Below are 23,209 nucleotides of genomic sequence, written 5' to 3' on the forward strand. Positions count from 1 at the left end.
GAGTAGAGAACATCAGGTCTACAGTAGAATGAGAACATTCTTCCTCTATTTAGCATTTTCAGCTGACAGTTCTGCAGAAGAACTGTTTCATTCCTGACTTTTCCATCTCACTGTTGACAATGGGAGGCTATATTAAAAGTACCCAGAAAACTGTTCCCCTTTAAGATTAATACTTGTGCAGATGAGTGGGCATTACGGTGTGTTTGGTATCTGAACAGCACATGCTCTTAAAAGGATGTTATTTAAGAAACTATTTCAATTAGGAGGAAACAAATCTGTTTAAAGCTCGATATACTAATAATCACGGTATTAAAAACACAGCTACGCAATTTTGTTTTTCATTTCTCTGGGGTTCAGGCTTTACATGTGGTTAGTCATGTGCAAAGCAGAATGAAAACTTCCACTGTCAATTTACGTTGATTCCCATCTGCCGTGAATGGTAACCCATGATCTTTTCTCCATCGGGTATTTTTGTTGTGTTCTTGTTGCTATTTTACAAAGAATCTGCAATCACTTATTCTGCGCGTCTCACCCGGTTCTTGAAAAGAGACAACACTTGAAAACATAATGGCCAGATGATCTCAGGATGCAAGAATCCTTCAGATGTTTGCTGGGAACTATTGAAAGATGCTTCAGTTTGACAAAAGCAGGAAATGTTAATTTTCAGCTCTTTTATAAATAGAGGGATGATCTGTAAAGGGAAAAATGTTGTCACAGCAAATGTACACTTGAGTGATTCAAACCTCATTAGTGGTTATATGATTCACTTTGAATATATTTACTGTAACAACTGGTAAACTGTGTTTCAAATTCAGCTGTTGAATGGATTATTTTTTTTTAAAACAAAACAGTTCTAAGAATCTATTTTTCTTTTTTTTTTTCTGATACAAACCAACATTTTTTACACTTTTGTCCTTGGTATATATGCTGTATATAACCAATGATGAGCTCCCTCTGTCTTTTTTGGTTCTCACTCTACTCCTCTAGGCAAAATTCCTAACATATTTACTTGATGAAAACATATTAGCATTTTCCACTCGTTCTCAGAGCAGAAGGATGTGGGGATTATCTGGTAGAAGTGTATAGTAAGTAGAGAGTTACTTAATTATTAAAAATAAAGTTGCGATCCTCAAAAGACTATTGAACAAGATGCCCAAAGCAATTGACGTATGGTGATTCTCTTGTTAAGCATTTGTGTTTTGTTGAATACTTGACTAGGTATGGCCAAGAAAAGAGAAATTCGAGCAGCGTGGTGATTTGGTGACTGTAAATGCAAGCAATTTACAATATGGTTGGTGAAAAGAAATCTTAGTATAGAGCAGACATAATTTATCTCTTGGATATACCACAAGTTTATTTGAGGGGAATCCTTCTGATAACTAAATGCTCTGAAATTCAGATAATCTATGCTTCAGACCAGCAGTCACGGAAAGAAAAGTCGTCTCTTTAAATTCATATGCTTTGAAAAAATATGATTACAAAAATAGCAGGTTTGTGGCAGATATTTTGGAAAATATAGAAGCATATAGGAAAAAAAGAAAAAAAGTGTAATTCTACTACTCATGACATTTAGAAGTATTTTGTTTCCTGTTTCCCGGTCTCTGCATGTGGAATTAAAAAAAAATGGAACCATATTACATATACACTTCTGTAGCTCTTAGGAGCACAGCTTTTCCAAGTGCCTGCTTGAATTTCTCCATGCCTCACTGGGCCCTTTGAAAACCTGATTCCTTGCTTCAGAGATAGACATGGATCCACAAAGAATGCTGCTGTTTCATAGCCATGCCAACATGGATTTTCTTTGAAATGTGAGATGCTTGTTGAAAAGAGTAACTTTGCCTACTGGTTTGTGAAGGTTTAAGTATTAGAAATGAACAAGTATTAAAAATAACCATAAACGTTAATGCGTATTTTAGCAGGGATAGTTGAGGGAAGCAAAGCTTCTAGAAGGTTCATTCGACAGTGAGTGCAGCGTCCTTGAGATGCGTCTCCAACTCACAGTCATCAAGGCGGTGAGAACAAAGTTAGCTGAGTTGGACGGATTTCACCTCTCCACGAGGTGATCACGCTTAAATGCTACCCGTTCCTCTGTTGGGTTTAAGTACGTTGTGATTAAGCTCTTGATTTTGGCATCTATGTAGGCTATTTAACTTTATACAGAAAAGCAGATGAAACAAAACAAAACAAAAAACCCCATTCCTTGACTGCAAACATTTGTGCCCTGATGAGTTCAGTCATATCACTTTCTTTTCTTTTTGAAGTGTAGCTAGAGAAAGGAAAAAAGGGGTCACACTGACAGCAAAGAGAAAATTACTTTACCACAGTGGGTGGATAATATGCTGTGAGGTCAGATTCTTAAATACTGTGGTTGGAATCTTTTTTTTTTTTTTTAATTTTTATAAGGCTGAATGATTTTATTACCACTTATAACCCGTGTGACTCTGAAAGCTAAAATAATCTGGGTAATCAAAATTTATGCTTTAGGACAGAAGATGATTATCTGTGGATGAGGGGAAGTAAATTCTTCTTTCCCCCATTTTCTCCGCTAATGACTGTGTGGGTGAATAACTTTTGTGAACCTTTTGGCTTTCATTCGGTGGTGGATATGGGGTGGGGGTGAGGAGGGGAGGCCCTCCTGTGAAATATCACATGTTGGTGGCCATGGACAGTGAATTAGACAAGTGACTGAGGAATTGGAAGCTTTATTCAGAGCAAAAGGACCACTCAGAGTTGCTGCAGAGGAGGCTGATCTCAAGACGTTTGGCCTCCCCTTTGAGGGTCCATTCCTTAAACTGTTGAGTTTTATTTTTCTCATAAGGTTATTTTAAATGAAAACAGCTCTCACTGTACAGACTCACTGTACAGGAGTCACATCATTTTTAAAAAAATTATTTATTTTTTAATTTACATCCAAGTTAGTTAGGCTATAGTGCAACAGTGATTTCAAGAGTAGATTCCTTATTGCCCCTTACCCATTTAGCCCATCCCCCTTCCCACAACCCCTCCATCAACCCTCTGTTCTCTGTATTTAAGAGTCTCTTATGTTTTGTCCCCCTCTCTGTTTTTATATTCTTTTTGCTTCCCTTCCCTTATGTTCATCTGTTTTGTATCTTAAAGTCCTCCTATGAGTGAAATCATATATTTGTCTTTCTCTAAGTTTGCTTCGCATAATACTCTTCTAGTTCCATCCACGTAGTTGCAAATGGTAAGATTTCACCTTTTTTGATTGCTGAGTAATAAGGAGTCACATCATTTTTGAGAGTCATTCCTCCCCATGTTCAGCGAGATGACTGGTTTGGGGTGTTTTAAATGAGGAGTTGGGGAGAATAGTGTTAAAAATAGGCTGAGTTTAATCTGGGTTCATGGATGACAGGACTTCCTGTTATCATTCAAATATGAATGGATTCGATTTGTGGATTTCTGTCTGTTAGTTCAAGGAAAACTGTTCAGAGCAGAGATAACAGATTAAAGTATGTGAATTTCCTCCATAACTCACTAAATCCAATTATATCTGTCCCAGAGCCCCCACACATGAAGATGACAAGAAACCTCAGTCAGTTCCTGCCCATTCTTCCAGAAATGGACTTGTTTTCCAATGGTCCTACACAGTGCAGAAAAATAATCTCCAAAAAAAAAAATCTGTGCATGTAGTGTTCTATTAATATACTTATTACAAAACATATAAAAACAGAAATACAGAGACTTGTGCAATAAAAACGTATTTTTTTAAGTCTTTAGATTTTAATACTAATGGAATAAATTTTTGTCATATTGTTATTTATGATTGTTGGCAAAACTTGATTGAATGTGCTTTATAGTTTGGAAGATACTGGTTTTATCAGTGATTCAAATGTTGGCTCATCAGTCCAGTTTAATTTCACACTTGGTTTTAATGAAAACAAAGCTGACAAAGATACCTAATAAAGATAAGTAGATTCATATGGATGAAATGCAAACTTGACTCCACTTGTGAAATTATAACATTTTTTCGTATCTAATAAGAGGCAGGTTTTGTTGAATTCATCTGGTACATTTCCGTGTTCCATGATGTCACTGAGTTAGTGATTCTTATGCATGAGCACAATGGTGTTCCTTTGTTACATTTTTCACTGAAGGGTTTAAATCCGGTGAAATTTTTTGTATAGATGATTTTAAAACAGCCTAGAAAATTGTGTTTCTCAGTTTTTAAAGTGTAAGAAATGTGGCTTTAAAAAAATAGATAATATCCTTACTTAATTTTGGCAGCAAAATCACGTTTCCATTTCCAAACATCTGTTTTCAAAATGCTCTGTCTATACCTTAAAATTCTTTCAAAATGCGGTCATTTTTTCCCATTCACTTTTAAAATGTCAGCTTTACCTACAGGGGGCAAAGAAGGGTGTTTTTTGTTTCGTTTTGTTTTTTAAATCTTCTAGGTGGCTTAGTATTGACATTCATTTATTATCACAGAAAGGTAAACAAATTTGAAATACATATCTATTTATATATATATATATATATACATATATATGTATATTACAAGTTTGTAATATAGATTCATCCATATGAATCTACTTATTAATCTACTTACCTTTATATATGCGTTTTATATATACCTACCACTCTCCCATTAGGTCAGCTAACTACTGGGGCTGGTGTAGGAGAGCCTGACAAATGGATTATGTTTAAGTTCTGATTTTTTAAAATTGTTTTTTAATGTTTATTTATTTATTTTGAGAGAGAGAGAGACACACACACAGAGTGTGAGCAGGGCAGGGGCAGAGAGAGAGGGAGACACAGAATCTGAAGCAGGCTCCAGGCTCTGAGCCGTCAACACAGAGCTGGACACGGGCCCCAACTCGTGAACCTTGAGATCATGTCCTGAGCCCAACTTAAGAAGCTTAAGCAACCCAGGCGCCCAGTTCTGATTTTTTACAATTAAAACAAATCTAACCCTTATATAACTATAGGAGTATATTCACACCCGGGAAATGAGTGATGTGCTCTCTTTAGATGTGCCCTCTGACTTTTGACGCACACTGATGCCAGGGCGCAGTGTTTAAGCCCTTAAGGCTCAGTTGCTTCTGTGCCTATCTGGAACCTGGGAATATTTGGTGAGGCTGGGGCTTGGCCACCTAGTGTCCAGCCTCCCTATAGACAGTTGCTCATGTTTGAGGGTCAGCTACCTCACTGCAGTCCTACAAGGAAGGGAACCACTGTTCTCTGGACCCATGGGATGTTCCACTAGGGAGTTGAGAGTGTTTGCCACACATTGGAAGTTCTTTATGCCATTTCAGGCAATCTACTGGGAGGTTGTAGACCCCTAACTTCCGGCTGACCAGGACTTTGTGCTGTCTTGAGAATATTCATTCAGTCTAGGTTTAGTGTAGAGAGGGAGAGGAGAGGCGACAAGCCTGTGTAGTGCATTTCAGGAATTTGAGGAAAGCTTACCTAACTCAAAGCCATCTCTCTCTACTAGAAAGCCCAGAAGTTAATCAGTCCGATTTGCATTTGAATGCCAGATCCACTGCTTACTAGAAGAAGGACCTTAACAAAAGGATTCATATACTTGAAATTCAGCTTCCTCTTCCATAAAATAGGCATAAAAGTCTTATCTTTCAGAGCTGGCAAGAGGATTAATGTCTGTAAAGTGTTTAGTACACTACATAGGTATTCAATAAATAGTGGCCTTTAATGCATTTTTTTCTTACCTTTCCTTTTCCTTGTGGATCAGATCCCTTCTTTGTGTTTGGAGTGAACAAGGAGAGTATTAAAGACTGAGTGTGTCTCCCCAAAATTCATTTGTTGAAGCCCTAAACCCCAGTGTGTTGGCATTTGGGGGTGGGGCTGTTGAGAGGTGATTAGAGTTAGATTAGTTCATAAGGGTGGAGACTTCATTGTGGAATTAATGCCTTATGAAAAGAGGAAGAAACTCGAGATGTCTCTTTCTCTGTCTCTGTCTCTCTGTCTTACTCTCTCTCCTCATCTCCCACCACATGAGGGTGCAGCAAGAAGGTGGCAAACAGTCTGCAAACCAGGAAGAGAGCTTTCATATTTGATGACCAAAATATACTTATTTCAAGCAGTGGGGCCTTGAGGCTCAGAATGTCTAGATCTGAATCCCAGCCGTAACACTTACTCTGTGTTATCTTGGAGAAATTATTTAACCTCTTGCAGTTTATTTCCTCATCTCTGAAGTGGGTTTAAGTAATACCTTGTGGAGTTATTGTGGAAATTGAATGGGATAATTCCCTTAAAGTTATTGACAACAATAATAATATTATCAGAAGTTGATGTTATTACTCAAGGGATTTTATGTGACATGAGAGTGAAAAAGACATTGTTCTCGCTGTCAAGGATTTTATGACCAGAACGAGGTACTTCTTAGCTTGATGAGTGATGCTAAAAGCAATGACTGTCATACTGGGGGCTGTGTTGTTTGCACTTAGTGGTAAAGTGCATGTGTGTTTCTAGGTTCTTTATCACTGTTTCCTGCACCAGATGTCCTTCTACATCTTACTATTTATTTTCAGCATGCTTTTTCTGATATGAAATCTTTCTTGTATATTGCTCTGTTTTTTCCCTAGGCAATCTTAAGTTTGCTATGTAGGAACATGTGAAATAATTTGAGATTTTGTTCTTATGACTATGGCACCCTACGCATTTCATTAAATACAAACTAGAAATTCAAATACCAAGATAAACATGCATTTTAGGGTTTATATCAATAAAGTTCTTTTTAATCCTTATTATTTTAAAATATAGCAGATGAATAGAAAAAGAGAAAAAAGGAAACTACATTTTCCCCCCTTACTTAGAATTCTAGATCTTGGTTACAAAAGACATCATTTATACTGCTGACACTATGATGTAATATTTTTAGCTAATGAATTCAAAATAAATCATGCTATTGAATTTATAATTTAGACATTTTGCTGTGCTTCTTCATGTGTACATCTTCTTTAAAAAAATTTTTTTTAATGCTTATTTTGGAAGGAGAGAAATACAGAGCGTGAGTGGGGGAGGGGTGGAGAGAGGGACAGACACAGAATCAGAAGCAAGCCCCGGGCTCTGAGCTGTCAGCACAGAGCTCTAGACGGGGCTCAAACTCGCAAATTGCGAGACCATGACCAGAGCTGAAGTTGGACGCTTAACTGACTGAACCACCCAGGCTCCCCAACATGTGTACATTTTCTTAAAGTGAGGATGTTTATTCAAATTGTTCTATCTGAGAGTACTTTAGTTACATATACATATACATATACATATACATATACATATACATATACATGTATATGTATACAACATATACATTACATATGTATATGTATATGTATACACATGTATATGTATATGTGTATATATATATATGTATGTGTGTATATATATATATATATATATATATATATATATATATATATATGTATATGTATATTTTCCCCCAGGAACAGACTCTGCATCCAGCAGCCTCAAGAGTTATGCTAACAGTTACAAGTTGTGCTCCTTCTGGGTTCATCGGCCTTTATCACTCAAGCACAAAAGGCATAAGTGGAAACAATCTCCTCCTTCCCCCACTCCCCTTTTTTTTCTCTTTTCTTCTTCTTTTTTTGGAAGGGAAGGAGTAAAAAGTCTAGGATTCTATTGAGAATAACAAAGAAAAAAGGCTGGATTATTCTACATGGTATTATACCTGTTGTTTCTGCATTGGTTATCTTTTATTTCCCCCTAAAATCCATGTAAAAGAAGCCTTAAAATTATATTTGTCTCTCAATATTAAAGAGAAGGAATGATTATAGTTGTAGTAAAAGAAAATGTTTTTAGGATTCTGAGAAAATTCCTAAACCAAAGGAAATGTATCCACTGAGATTGAAAGACATTGTGCTATTACCCAAGGGATTTTACAGGAATGGAAAAGACATTATTCCTGTTCTCAAGGAATTTATGACCTAAAAGGAAATTAAGAAAAGATGTGAATCTCACTGAAAGTTGATGCTGCACTTTTCTATAGTATTTTCCCTTTGCACCTTTGTGGACAGAGGAGAGCTAAATATGAACAATAATTATTTTAAAAGTTCCCCTCTGGAGAGAATTAGTATTATGGAAAATATCAAAATAGTGCTTCAGAGGTGAGTGGTGAAGAACAGGGTAATGAAGAGTTAAGACTATGCCTATTCACTATATGAATTCACTATATGAATTGTAAAGAGTTAATGTTTGTTTCTATGTCAAGTCCCTATATCCGCCTTCCCTGAGTCAGAAACATTATCTTCACCCCCGGATACCCAGTGTCAGTGTTCCTCTCAAAGTGACCATATCCTCTGTCTTCATGGATGCTGTTTAATTGTTCGCTCACTCCTCAGGGAGAACAAACTATATTTATTTATTTATTTATTTATGATTTTAATTTTAAATATTCTCTATACCCAACGTGGGGCTCGAACTGACAACTCTGAGATCAAGAGTCACATGCTCCACTGACTGAGCCAGCCAGGTGTCCCAAACTGTACACACTTAAAAGCTAAGAAATTTATTTTATTAGTGTTTATTAGTAAGGTTGTCTACATATTGCTTCTTCCATAGAGAAGCTAAAATTACAACAAATAGCTGAGGTATAAAATAGAATATGTCATATTAATCTTTTTCTTATTTTGAAATGGTACATGAATTGGTTTTGAGAAATTGATTTGACTGGATGGAAGTAAAAGTTTTGAAAGTGTATTTAGAAGTTAAAAAGATTGAATGACATAATGGAAGAAAAGAGTGGAAAATTGGAAATAACATTTTCTCTTTTGCAACCACCTTTCTCTCAACACTTCTGCTTTGTGCGAAAGTATTTGGGAAGTATTTTAAGATCTCCCTTTTCCTATGTGACCATATTTTGTTATCAGTATAAATGTAAATAAGATCCTTTAATTCTTTCTTACCCAATTTGTATAATTTTGCATTTTCACTAAAATCTCTGTAACACTGATGTGAAAATGAACTTAAGTAAGGCTGCATTGGTATAAAGAGATACTGTGTTGGAGTCCTAGAATCACTGAATGTTAGGATTTATTGATCTTGTGCCTTCCATTTAACATTGTTTTCCATAAAAAATATGGCACAGGAATGTTCTTCCACTGCCTCCTCCCAACTTTATTAAAATATTATTGACATATAACACTGTGTAAGTTTAAGGTGTACATACACTGATAAATTACAGTATGATTATCACTGTAGCATTAGCTAATACCTCCGTCACGTCACACATCACCACTTCCTTTATATAGCAAGACTATTTAAAATTTACTTTCTTAGAATTTTCAAATATACAATAGGTACTGTTAACTAATACAATACTGTGCATTAGAATCCTAAGACCTTATTCACCTCTAACTGCAAGTTTGTACCTTTTGAGGAACATCTACCTAGTCCTCCCACCCTTAGCCCCTGTTAACCTTCATTCTACTTCCTACTTCTACCAATTCAGCTTTTTTAGATTCCATATATAAATGATATCGTATAGTATTTGTCTTTCTCTCTGATTTATTTCACCTAGCATAATGCCTATATATCTATCTCTCACCAGACACCCCTCACATTTCTCTCTCTCTATATATGCATCTTCTTTATCTGTTCATCCATTGATGGGCACTTGAGTTGTTTCCATATCTTGACTGTTGTGAATAATGCTGCAGTGAAGATGGGAATGCACATATGTCTTTGAGATCTTGATTTAATTTTCTTTGCATATATACCCAGAAGTAGAATTGCGGGTTCATATGGTAGATATATAGATATAGATATAGATATAGATATAGATATAGATATATAGATATAGATATCTATATATATCTGTATCTATATCTATATCTATACAGAGATATAGATAGATAGATATACACACACTATATGTATATATATACACGTATACATATGTATATATGTATATATGTGTATGTGTGTGTATGTATATATATGTATATACAAATATACATATATATACATACATATGTATGTATATATATATGTATATATATGTATGTATATATATATATGTATATATATGTATGTGTATATATATATATATATATATATATATATATATATGTATGTTGGATCCTCCATACTGTTTTCCACAGTGATAACAATTTATGTTCCCACCAATAGTATGTAAGCATTGGCAGAGGGATGTTCTTGTGAGGTCTTGGATGGAATGTTTTCTAGACGTTCATCTCATATTCTGCCTTTAGCAGGGCAACTGCAATGAAAATCTTAGGTACCCTTTGTCTACATGTTATGGGAATCTCACACCTAGAACATCTCCTAACCAGCTGGTTCTCTCCTTTTGCTCCCTTGAGATTAATCCTTAGGGGGCGCCTGGGTGGCTCAGTCGGTTAAGCAGCCGACTTCAGCTCAGGTCACAATCTCGCGGTCCGTGAGTTCGAGCCCCGCGTCAGGCTCTGGGCTGATGGCTCAGAGCCTGGAGCCTGCTTCCGATTCTGTGTCTCCCTCTCTCTCTGCCCCTCCCCCGTTCATGCTCTGTCTCTCTCTGTCTCAAAAATAAATAAAACGTTAAAAAAAAAATCCTTAGGTTACCACCATCAAAGTTACCCTTCAGGTCTGTGAAATAGTGGCTTTGGGGAGAGCGCAGGTGACATGCCAGTGAAGAGACAGTAGGAGTGTCAATTAGAGAATATAAAACAAAAAAAATGTAGATTTTCAGTCCATAGCTAACTGCTCTGTGCCCCAACCATAGCTCCATTATACTTCATCATGCAGGTTTTTTCGTGGTCTGAAAAGATGTTCAGTTTTTAGTGGAATGTCCCAATCTTGAGTGATTACTGTTACTGAGCTGTTGTAGTCTTGATGTTATAAGAGGAAGGATTATCATCTTCTATTTACCTGTAATTTTTTCCATTGTATGTAATGATTCCAGGGTAATGATAATTGCTATGAACCTCACAAGGGATATTTTAATAATTAAAGTGACAATATCCTAAGAAATATTATATATACAAAACAAAGTGAGTAAAGTAAGACGTATTTAGTGAATAATTTAATGCAACAGATTCCCCTGTCCTTGCAAAACAAATTAATAAGATGTAGTGAACTTCAATTTATTCTTCTCAAATGTTTACTCTTGAAAGTCACTAGAGTATTATCTTCAACAAAAAATAAAAAAAATTCTCTTTTTCTCAGTCCCCACAGTTACGATGCTGCCTTTTGTTTTAGAACTCACAAGCATTATATTTCAATACAGAATTCAAATGATAGCTTAGTTTTTAAAAAAAATTTTTTTAACGTTTTTTATTTATTTTTGAGACAGAGAGAGACAGAGCATGAATGGGGGAGGGGCAGAGAGAGAGGGAGACACAGAATCGGAAGCAGGCTCCAGGCTCTGAGCCATCAGCCCAGAGCCCGACGCAGGGCTCGAACTCACGGACCGTGAGATCGTGACCTGAGCCAAAGTCGGACGCCCAACCGACTGAGCCACCCAGGCGCCCCAATAGCTTAGTTTTTAAAAATAATGCTATGAATAGGGAGGTTCTAATGTAATTTATGGGTGAAATAGTCTCCTAAGACTATTCTCTATTGAAAAAAAATTCTAATTGTGAAGTCAGGATTTTTTTTTCTGTTATTAATGGATGTAATTTTATGTGTGCACAAACACCTATGCACATGTATATGCGTGTGTGTGTGCATATGAGTGTATGTAACATGGAGGTGTGCTCTGTCCTCATATTGCTCACACATCTAGTATGCTGAGCCACTTGAATATTTTTGATTCAAACTCTCATCTCAAGGGTGGTAGAAGGCCCCGAATCTATAGGCATTGGGAGCAAAGAGGATTCCTCTCATCTCTGCCTGTCAATCTTGCATTTACCAATGCAAGAGCTAAACTGTCAGATATGCTCCAAAGAGTCCTGGTGAGCACATCTTCCATCGTATCCTTCCATGATGTGTCCCAAGTCAAGCCTGTGGTGCAACCAGACTTTAATGAAGATTTTCAGAATATATTAGTTAGAGTATAGGTTTGGATGTATGTAAGAGAGACCCACATTAGCTGTGAGCTAAACACTGTAAAAGTGTATTTACCTGGCTTTGCAATAATCTGGAGGCTGATGACCTGAGACTGGTATGTTGGTTTTGCTTCAAAAGGTCATCCAGAGGCCAGGTTTCCTTCTGTTTGTAACTCCACCATCTGTAATGTGTTAGCCTTGTTGTTGTGGTTGAAGATAACTTGCTATCATATCCATATCCTGGGCATCAGGATAGAGGGAGAGTGAGGTAATGGGATATCTTCTTTCCCTTTAAAGGTATATCCTCCAAATTATACAGAATTACTTTTCTCAAATTCCATTGGCTAAAAATTAGGCCCATGTGCAAACCTGGCTGCAAGTAAAACTGGGATATATTTCCTCTGGGTGGCCATGTACTAAGTTAAAAACAGAGTTCCGTTTTATCCAACAACAGCAAAATACACATTATTCTCAAGTGCACACAGAACATTCTCCAGGTCAGATCATATGTTCGGTCACAAAACATAGCAAATTTAAGGAGGTTGAAGTCATACCAATTATGATTTTTAACCACAGTGATATGAAGCTAGAAATCAAGAACAGGAGGAAAACTAGAAAATATGTGGGAATTAACAGACACACTCCTGAACAACCAATGGGTCAGAGAAGAAATCAAAAGGGCATTAAAAATATATTTTGAAACAAATGCTAAAGTAAACAAAACATACCCAAACTAATGGGATATAGCAAAAACGGTTCAAAGAGGGAAGGTTGTAGTGATAAATGCCTACATTAAACAAAGAGAATGATCTCAATTAGACAACCTAACTTCACATCTCAAGGAACTAGAAGAAAGAGTAATTAAACAAAGCTCAAAGTTAGTAGAGAGAAGGTGATAATAAAGATCAGAACCAAAATTGATGAAATGGGGAATACAAAATAATAGGAAACATCAACAAAACTACGTTGGTTTTTGAAGAGATAAGTAAAATTTATGAAATTTTAGCTAGACTTACCGAGAAAAAAGAAAGAAGACTCAAATAAATAAAATTATAAATGAAAGAGGAGACCACAAACTGATTCCACAGAAATACAAAGTATCTTGAGACTACTGTGAGCAATTATACTCCAACACATTGGACAACTTAGAAGAAGTGGGTAAATCCCTAGAAACATACAAGCTACCAATAGAATCTTAAATAAATATAAAATCTTAACAGACCAATAATGAGTGAGTGTTGAATCAGTAATCAAAAAGCTCCCCCAAAAAGAAAAGCCAAGGACCAGATGGCTTCACAGGTGAATTCTACTATGTTTAAAGAAGAATTAACACCAAGTGTTTTAGACTACAAAAAACTCATACAAAAAAATGAGTACATCCCTAAACTCATTTTATGACACCAGAATTACTATGATAACAAAGCTAGATAAGGATACTACAAGAGAGGAAAATTATGGGCAAACATCTCTGATGAGTATAGATGCAAAGATTCTTAATAAAATACTAGCAAACTGAACTCAACAGCGTATTAAAAGGATCATACACCACGATCAAGTGGGCATTATAATTGGGATGCAAGGATGGTTCAACATTCACAAATCAATAAATGTTACACCACATTAACAGAATGAAGGATACAAATCAAATGATCATCTTAATAGACGCAGAAAAAGCATTTGTCAAAATTCAACATACTTTCACGCTACAAACTCTCAATAAAATGGGTTTAGGGGGAATGTACCTCAACATAATAAAGGCTATATATGACAAGCCCACAGCTATCATCATACTCAGTGGCGAAAGGCTGAAAGCTTTTCCTCTAAAATCAAGTACAAGACAAGGTATATACCATGCTTATTCAACATAATACTACAAGTCCTAGCCAGGGCAATTTTGTAAGAAAAAAACTAATAAAAGGCATCTAAATCAGAAAAGAAGTGAAATTGTCTGTATTTGCAATTGACATATTTTATATATAGAAAAATTCTAAAGACTCCACCGAAAACCTTTTAAAACAAGTAAATGAAATCAGTGAAGTTTCAGGATACAAAATCAATGTACAAAAATCGGTTGCATTTGTATACACTAATAATGAAGTATCAAAAAGAAAAATTAAGACAACAATCCTGTTCACAACAGCATCAAAAACAATAAAGTACTTAGGAATCAATTTGACCAAGAAGAGGAAAGATGTATACACCCAAGGTTATCAGATATTGATAAAAGAAATGGAAAAAGACACAAGTAACAGGAAAGATATCCTGTGGTAATGTATTGGAAGAATCATTTGTTAAAATGTTTGTACTACCCCAAAGCCATTTATACATTCAATGCAATGCCTATCAGAATTCAAGTAGCATTTTTCACAGAAATAGAATGATCTACATTCATATGAAGCCAGGAAAAAATTCAAATATCCAAAGCAATCTTGATAAAGAACAAAGCTGGAGGCATCACAATTCCTTATTTTAAACTGTTTTACAAAGCTGTATAGGAAACAAAACAGTATGGTACTGGAATTAAGACAGACATGGAACAAAGTCAATATTTCACAAATATAGTCAAGTAAGATTTGACAAGGGATCCAAGAGTAGTCAGTGGGGGAAAGGGTAAGCTCTTCAATAAATGGTTACAGAAACTGGATATTCATATGCAAAAACATGAAATTAGACCCCTGTGTCACAGCACTCACAAAAATTACCTAGTGATATATTAAGACTGGAAGCCATAAAACTATTGGAAGAAAACATAGGGGAGAAAACTTCTTGATGTTGGTCTTGACAATAATTTTTCTGATATGACACCAAAAGCACAAGCAACAGAAGCAAAAATCAACATGGGGCTACCTTCAAACTAAAAATCTGTACAGCAAAAGAAATAGTCAGCAGATTGATAAGGCAACCTGTGAAATGGGAGAAGATATTTGCAAACCATTTATGTGGTAAGGGGTTAATATTCAAAATATACAGAGAATTCATGCAACTCAATAGAAAATCAAAACCCCGATATAATTACAGAATGGGCAAAGGACCTGAATAGACATTTTCCCAAGAAGACATACAGATGGTCAACAGACACCTGGAAAGGTATTCACCGTCACAAATCATCAGCGAAATGCAAATCAAAACAAGAATGAGATATCATCTCACATCTGTTAGAATAGCTGTAATCAAAAAGACAAGAGATAACAACAAGTGTTGGGAACGATTTGGAAAAAAGAGAACCCTGTGCACTGTTGGTGGGCATGTAACTGGTGTAGCCACTACGGGAAACAGTGTGGAGGGTCCTGAAAAAAAGGTAAAAAAGAGCTACTGTATGATCTAGCAATCCTACTTCTGGGTATATCTCCAAAGGAAATGAAATCAGACCTCCAGGAGATATCTGCACCCCCATGTTCATTGTAGCATTGTTTGCATTCTAGTGAAGATATGGAAACACCAGTGCCCATCCACAGATGAATGGATAAAGACGTGGTATGTATATGTATGTGTATACACCACAAAAAAGCGATAATACTTAGGCATGAAAAAGAAGGAAATCCTGCCATTGTGAAAACGTGGATGCATCTGGAGTGTATTATGCTAAGAAAAATGAGATAGGGAAAAAAGACTGTATAATTTCCCTTCCATGATGAATCTAAAAAATCCAAAGTCGTAGAAACAGAGTGGTAGTTGCCAGGGACTGGGGGAATGGAGGACATAGGGCGATGTTGATCAAAGGGTACAAATTTACAGTTAGAAGAAGTTCTGGGGTTACAGCATACAGCCTGGTGACTATGGTTTACAATAGTGTGTTGTGTACTTTCAAGTTGCTGTAAGAGTAGATCTTAAATATTTTTGCCATAGCAACTATAACCAAAAAGTGATTATGTGAGGTGGAGGATGTGGTACCTAACCTTGTTGTGGTAAACATTTCACCAGGTATACATGCGTAAAGTCATCACATTGTACACCTTGAATGTACACAAAGTTATTTGTCAATCATATGTCAGTGAAGCCGGAAAAGAAAAAGCAGCAAAAAACCCCCAATCCCTAAAGGTTCAAGTTGGAGGAGGAAAGGATATGAGGAATACTTAGCAGTGGCCTCTACAGATGCCATCTTTGGCTTAGGGTTGCATCACATTATAGCTGAGTCTTGAAATTCCTTAGAGTGTTCCAACCAGCTGGGCATTTTCTCTGGTCTTCTGTTCTGTTCCGGCTTCAGCCTCCAACCAGGCTGCAGGAGCTCTTACATCCCCCTTCTCCTCTCTTCCTTAGCTTTGCATCTGTTTCCGTCAACCTGCAAAGTTTTCTTTTCCATATAATCGGGGCAGCTTTTGTCTGTCTCCTTACCCAATGCCAGAACCATGCTTCAAACTCACCTGTCACAGGGACCAAACTGATAAACTAAATAAGTGGAGGGGGCCAGGTGTGAGGTAGAAGGGAGTAGTGGAGACGGTGGCAGGTTAGAGGGTGCACGCCCCATCTGTTGGAAAGACAGCCTATTCAACTCTGGGAATAGTGACCTTCCAGAACCCAGCCCAGGTGGCCACATCTCCTAACTTTCACAGGGGAGTTGAAAGTTTGGGTTTTTGGGTGAACTTTCTTATATTTAAGTGTTAGCAAGGGAGTCCTATTTTTTTCAAAATGTTATGGCAGCCAGCAATGAAATTTTGCTGGCTGCCCCTGAGCTGATGTTTTACAGACTTGGCTTTAGAACATCCAGGCATTACCCACGGGGACTGAACTTCATAATTGTCCAATTTGGGCCTTACCCTCTTGGAGGCTTTCTCTCTCTTGGTGATTGCTGCCATATGCTTCCCATGGATATAATAGTGCCCTGACTCTGAAGTGTGCTTAATAGTTTCCTAAGAGTGCATAGTGCTTATCAACCTTTAACAGTAGCCCTGATATTTGGCAGAGCTAACATTATTTTTACTTGAAAGATGAGGAAACTGTAGCTAGCAAGGTTTAAATTCCTTGCCTAAATATTTTAACAAAAATGAGGCAGAGGAGAATCAAGGACTCCTATCTTCTGACATCTTGCTCAGGGCACTTCTCATTCACTTCAGTCTTTTGAGAACTGTGAATGGTTTAAATATATAATATATTGTGAGATCTCAGCTCTCAAGCCCTCAAGAAGTACTTGAAAATCATTAAAAACTCACTTCAGTTTCCTGGGAAGTAAACATTATTGTGCTATTTTATAAGAAGAAGAAAGGGACTCAGGTTCATTCACCGTGGGAATGTTGTCAGTTTCAAATTGCATTTCTTGTCTTTGTATTTCCCAGTTTGATACTCCACGGACTAGAATTTTATATGTTTATTGTTATTCTCTGCTGTGATTCTAAATGCAGCATCTTCCTTGACACGAGAAATCATTTTAAGCATATAGCGAACGCTTAGTACATAGTAGCCATTGTCAGTGAACCAGAGAAGATAAGTCTTTGCTTGTGATAATTATGAGAGTTATGCAAATCTATAACAAATAAGGTGCATATTCATAAGAATTGTAAAATAAGATTAATGCATTAATGCCTGTGGGGGGAAAAACCCCAAAACCAAGGGATGCAGAAGGGATGTCTTAGTGTGGTTTCTTTTTGTCAGTTGATTCTAATGAAGGGGCCTCTGGGAAGGCAGTTTACTTGGGAGTTGCTTGTACAGAGAAGGGAGAGAATAGAAAGAATTTGAAATGAGAGAAGAAAAGTTGATATGAAAGGGGTATTATCGAGCTGGTCCCCACCCTGGGCAAGTGCAACCCAATCACACAAAGACTTTGTGAGGGATATTTCGAATGTCTCGCAGAATGATCTGTCTGAGGACTGTCTGGAGAAACCTTTGCCTACTGACCTCCGTACTCTGCAGGTTGCACATGGATGTGTGAGAGGGCCTCCCACAGGTATGGAGCTCTGTGGCAGCATCGGGGAAGCCCTGAAGATAAAGGGAAAGTCACTGAAGATGGTGTGTGCGTAAGGTAAGGAGCGATCAGTGTGAATTGACTTGAAGCCTGAACAAAATGATCACCCTGAGCGTGGCTGACGACAAATGTGGGGCCAAGAATCTGTTAGGCTGTGTACAAGAGGTGTCTGATGCAAGGTCTTGAAAATAAGAACAACGGTGCCCCATTTGGCTATTTCGGTCTTGAGGCTCATGGTAAGCAGTGTAGCATGTAATTCTAAATAATAGAACTATTTCACTATTTCTCAGTGTATCAGCTTTATGTGCCTACTTCCACACCCTCCTCTAAGTTGTTTTTATTTTCGGGTGTTTTTTTGGTGACTTTGTAGTTTTAAATAATATACTGAAATGCATGATTTCTTATTTTATTACATTTCACTGGTTTATTTTGACTTCATATTAAGTTGAGACTTTGTTACTTCTACCATTGCCTTCATCTATCTCAGCGCATATTTGCCTCCAGGAGTTGACAGCTGTACCTTTTATTTTTTACAGAATCAAGGAGGGTAGCCTTTACATTCCCTTTTATGTCCTTAATTAAGGTATCTGTGCTTTCTCTACAGTTTGATTCTTTAAATATTTATTTATTTATTAATGTTTGTTTCTGAGAGAGAGTGAGGGAGGTCATAAGCGACGGAGGGACAGAGAGAGAGGGAAACACAGAATCTGAAGCAGGCTCCAGCCTCCGAGCTGTCAGCACGAGCCCGACGCAGGGCTCGAACCCACAAATCATGAGATCATGACGTGAGCTGAAGGAGAACGCTTAGCTGGCTGAGCCACTCAGGCACCCCTACAGTTTGATTTTAAGAGTTGCTAATAAACACCATTTAACTATTTTGCCTATATAAATATCACTCTATGCAAGGCTGAGTAATATTCTAGGGTTATATTTTTTTCCAATGATCCTAAATCATGACTCTTGTACAACCTGAAAAAAAATGTATGTAACATTAAGGTCCAAGTAACTCATCTTCCTTAAATGCCATCAGATTGTGAAAATCACTCCATGTGTACTTCACTCTGTGTGGGTAAGCGTGCGTGTGGGGTGTGTATTTCTCTGGAGTTTCTAACTGCCTTTCATTTCTTTCTGTTGAAAGAAAAATAACGCCTTATACACCATATCACTTCTAGTCTCTTAATCATTCTATCTGCGGAATGGCGTTTTTCCCTTACGTTTTCTTTTTGAAGACCTTTTCAGTGGTCTTTACTTGGTGTAATTTTGACCAATTGTGTTTTGTACTTTCTCAACTTTGAAGATCTTGAGATTATATTTACTATACTTCTACATTACATCTAGCGTTTCTTGGATCTCATGTTTTCCCTTTCTTGATTTTGACTGAGTTTGCTTGTTTCAATATGTTCTCAAGTAACTCAGAAACAGTCTTGGCCAGAATTCTTATAAGTCTTAGACATCTGAAATGCATTTTTTTGCACTCATATTTGATTGATGATATAGCTTGTCTGGAAATCTAGTTCAAAATAATTTTCTCCAGTTCTTTGAAAAGTACTACTCCATTGTCTTCTTGCATAAAGTTTCCTAAGTGAGAGCCCTAATGCCGTCCTGATTCTTGTTGTTTCAGGGTGGTTTTTTTGTATGCAATCTTTTCCCCCAGATTCTACCCTGGAAACTTTCAGGATCTTCTATTTCTTTACCCTTCTATTTCTGAACTTTTAAAACAAAACATCTAATTCACTGGCCAAGAGCTACTTCTTATAATAGGATACTTGTTCACGGAAATGTTTTGTATTTGAGAGAGAGAGAGAGAGGGAGTGGGTGTGTGTGTGTGTGTGGGGGGGTGCTGGTGGCAAGTAGGGGAGGGACAGAAAGAGAGGGAGAGATTCTTAAGCAGGCTCCGTGCTCAGCATGGAACCTGGTCGTGGTGCTTGAGCTCACCACTGTGAGATCATGACCTGAGCTGAAATCAAGAGTGGCTCACTTACCTGACTGAGCCACCTAGGTGCTCCCATGAAACTGTTATTGATTTTTGCTTGAAAACTTCCTTTTATACCAGCCAGAGCCCATCATGGCCTGGATCCTATGTGCTCCTAATTTAAATATCACTTTGTAAATGATATGATATGAAGGGAATGTCTGGACTTGGCACTGTGAACTCTTCATAGTCCTATTTTTGAGGGTTACTGTTGGGATGGCTTTGTCAAATGAAGGTTGGATAACTTTTATTCTTGAACTAGTTCTTTCTTGGGTACTTCTCCACAACATGGATATTACAGTGCAGTGTTGGAGAAGGCCAAAGGCAAGCACAGCTTCACGGTGTCAACCTGCAGAATGAACCTCAACCTTCACCCAGAACCCACTTGTTACCTATCATTCTGTGTATGACCAGGCCTCAAATGTGCCATACTTTTATTTGTTCTTCTCAAACCTGGAATACATTTTAGTTTTTAATCTAAAAACAGAAGGTGTATGGGGATGCCTGGGTGGCTAAGTTGGTTAAGTGACCGACTGTTGATTTCAGTTCAGGATCAAGGTCATGAGAATGAGTCCCATGATGGCTCTGCATTGGGTGTGAAGACTGTTTAAGATTCTCTCTCTCCCTCTCCCTCTGCTCCTCCCCAACTTGTGTGTGTGTGTGTGTGTGTGTGTGAGCGTGTGTGCTCTCTCTTAAATAAATAAATAAATAAATAAATAAATAAATAAATAAATAAAAACAAAAGGTGTAAGTGTGTCTTCTGAATCTGCTTGGCACTCAGGTTCCTGTTAGTCCAAAGATGTATGACTTCCAAGAGTTCAGTTTTCTTCTTTCCCTGCCCCATCCCATAAAAATATGATGCAGAGTCAACATTCACACCAACAAGCTTTACTTTCCCCAGTTGGTTTATTTGTTTTTTTTAGAGACGATCTCTCTGATATATTCGCTCGGACTGCAAATTACCACCATGGGTTGCTATTGCTCTCCACATGGGGAGGGAAGGAAGATTGTGTTGGTTTTACTTCATTAGTTTACCTGCTTAAATTCCTGCTTCTGCTCCTGCTTCTGAGCCTGGGGTCTCTAGAGGGAAGCAAGAAGACTGAACCCTCCTCTCACTGCAGCCTGTATCTACGCATATTCCTGACTTCCTTTACTCCCAACACTCAACATGCTTCTTCCCCAAATCTATCTTCCAGAAATTTATTGAACTAACAGCTCTGGTCCTTCTCCCAAATGAATCCTCTCCACTTGCTGGGTTTAATCTCCTCTTCTTGAGGAGGAGATTGTTTGAGGTTGTTTTTTCTGGCATCTTCTTAGGAAGCTGAAGTACTATCTATTTTTACTTTTGTTCTAACTTCTTAATACAAACCAAAACCCTTTCTTCCCTGCCCTTAATTTCTTCTTGGAAGACGCTGATTTCATATGTGTTTCTCACTACAGTCTTGATAATAGAGATATTGGTATTCACTCTTGAGAGGGAAATAGATGTGGTGCTTATGAAGACAAGGAGCACCTTTTCTAGTTGTTTCTTTTGTCATGCAAATGGTAACAAAAAACTTTTCACACCTCCTCCCAAAGATTTGATACCCTTTTAGCGCATGGGAAATTTTTTTGATTTATGAGCTCAGTGTAAGAGAAGAGAAAAATGTAAAATTATATGGTAATGTTTTCCAAAAGTTATTGTTATGTGGTGAGCCTGTTTTTCTGTCAGCTGGGAGTCTTGTGTAGATAATAAATCCCCATCAGTGATTTAGCATGTATAAAACACATCAATCCTTTTTATTATATTTTGTGAGCCTTGACATTTATGATAATTTCCCCATATCTACTTAAAACTCTTTCTCTTATGATTGCATTATTAAAGTGGATTTTTTGCCCTTGTTGGCTTATCTCATTAGCATGTGTTTATCATATATTTTCAGGGTAATTACCATTTTGGAATAATGCACGCAACATTAAATGGATTCCCTAGTTTTAAAAGGTGTCAAGATAAAGGCAGCAGCTTCACCCCTCCTCTCTCTAATCCCCATCCCCTTGAAAGACTACAAAAGACATTTTGATTTCTTGTCACTTGGGTCAATTGGATAATGGCAAGGATAATATGCCCCCCTACTGTGTGTCCACAGTGGGTCCTGTTAGGAGAAAGGAATGATGGGAACACATTTCTATGGTGTTCTCATTTTCAATGCCTCTGTTGTCCATCAGTCAGGGTCTTGATTTCTGGACTGAAGAATGGACAGTATCCTAATTGCTATTTGTAGGCAACGGGAAAGTCTCATGTTTTTTTCTTATCCTCTCTGAGTCAGAATGACAGTTTGATGTGAAAGTAAAATTTAGGGACAGGATCATTTTTGAGTTTCTAATTATCAACTAAAATGATAAGATCTACTCCTATTTGTCAGGGCCCAAATAATTAAAATGGCTCCCCCTTTCTCCATTCACAAACATATATGAAGCAAGAGTAATGCTCTCTGCTATCATTAAAGAGATCACTGGAAGCTGTTGATGTACCTTCTGAATTATCAAGAAACTGCCAGAGAACATTCTATGTATTTTACCATTGTATTTGTATTGTGTAGCACTCGATTATTTGAGGTCTGTTATCAATTTTTGGCATTCTTGGCATTTGTCAGAGTGTAATGAGTCAGAACTAAATTTTTAATGCATTCTGTTTGTTCCTCTTTAGAGTGTTTTTCTTGTTGTTGTTTTTTGCTCTTCCATTAGATATCTTGGATTAGTTTATGAAGTAACATAAATTATAGAAAATAATTTCAACATGTAACATAGATTTGAATTATAATCCTGTTGGAGGCACAGTATTTGAAGAACAGAATTTAAAAATAATAATCTATCCATACACAAGGATGAGAATCTCTTCAGTTTACAATATTAGACTTGTTGGGGCCCCTGGGTGGCTCAGTTGGTTAAGTGTCCTACTTCAGCTCAGGTCATGATCTCACAGTTCCCAAGTTCAAGCCCCATGTTGGGCTCTGTGCTGACAGCTCAGAGCCTGGAACCTGCTTTGGATTCTGTATCTCCCTCTCGCTCTGCCCCTCTCCTGCTCATGCTCTGTCTCTTTCTCTCAAAAATGAATAAACATTAAAAAAAATAAAACAATTATAAAATATTAGACTTGATAATATTTGAGAAGTATATTTTTGATAGTTTTAATTCTTGCAAAAGTCCAAAGCATATGTGAAACATTCTAATTTAGGGGGTCTGCAAAGCAAGATAAGGGGCACCTGAGTGGCTCATTCAGTTAAACGTCTGAGTCTTGGTTTCAGCTCAGGTCATGATCTCATGGTTTGTGAGTTCAAGCCCTGTATTGGACTCTGTGCTGACAGTGTGGAGCCTGCTTGG

This window comes from Panthera pardus, unplaced genomic scaffold (assembly GCF_024362965.1).
Source record: "Panthera pardus isolate Hobbes unplaced genomic scaffold, ASM2436296v1 HiC_scaffold_2, whole genome shotgun sequence".
In the NCBI taxonomy this organism is placed as follows: Eukaryota; Metazoa; Chordata; class Mammalia; order Carnivora; family Felidae; genus Panthera; species Panthera pardus.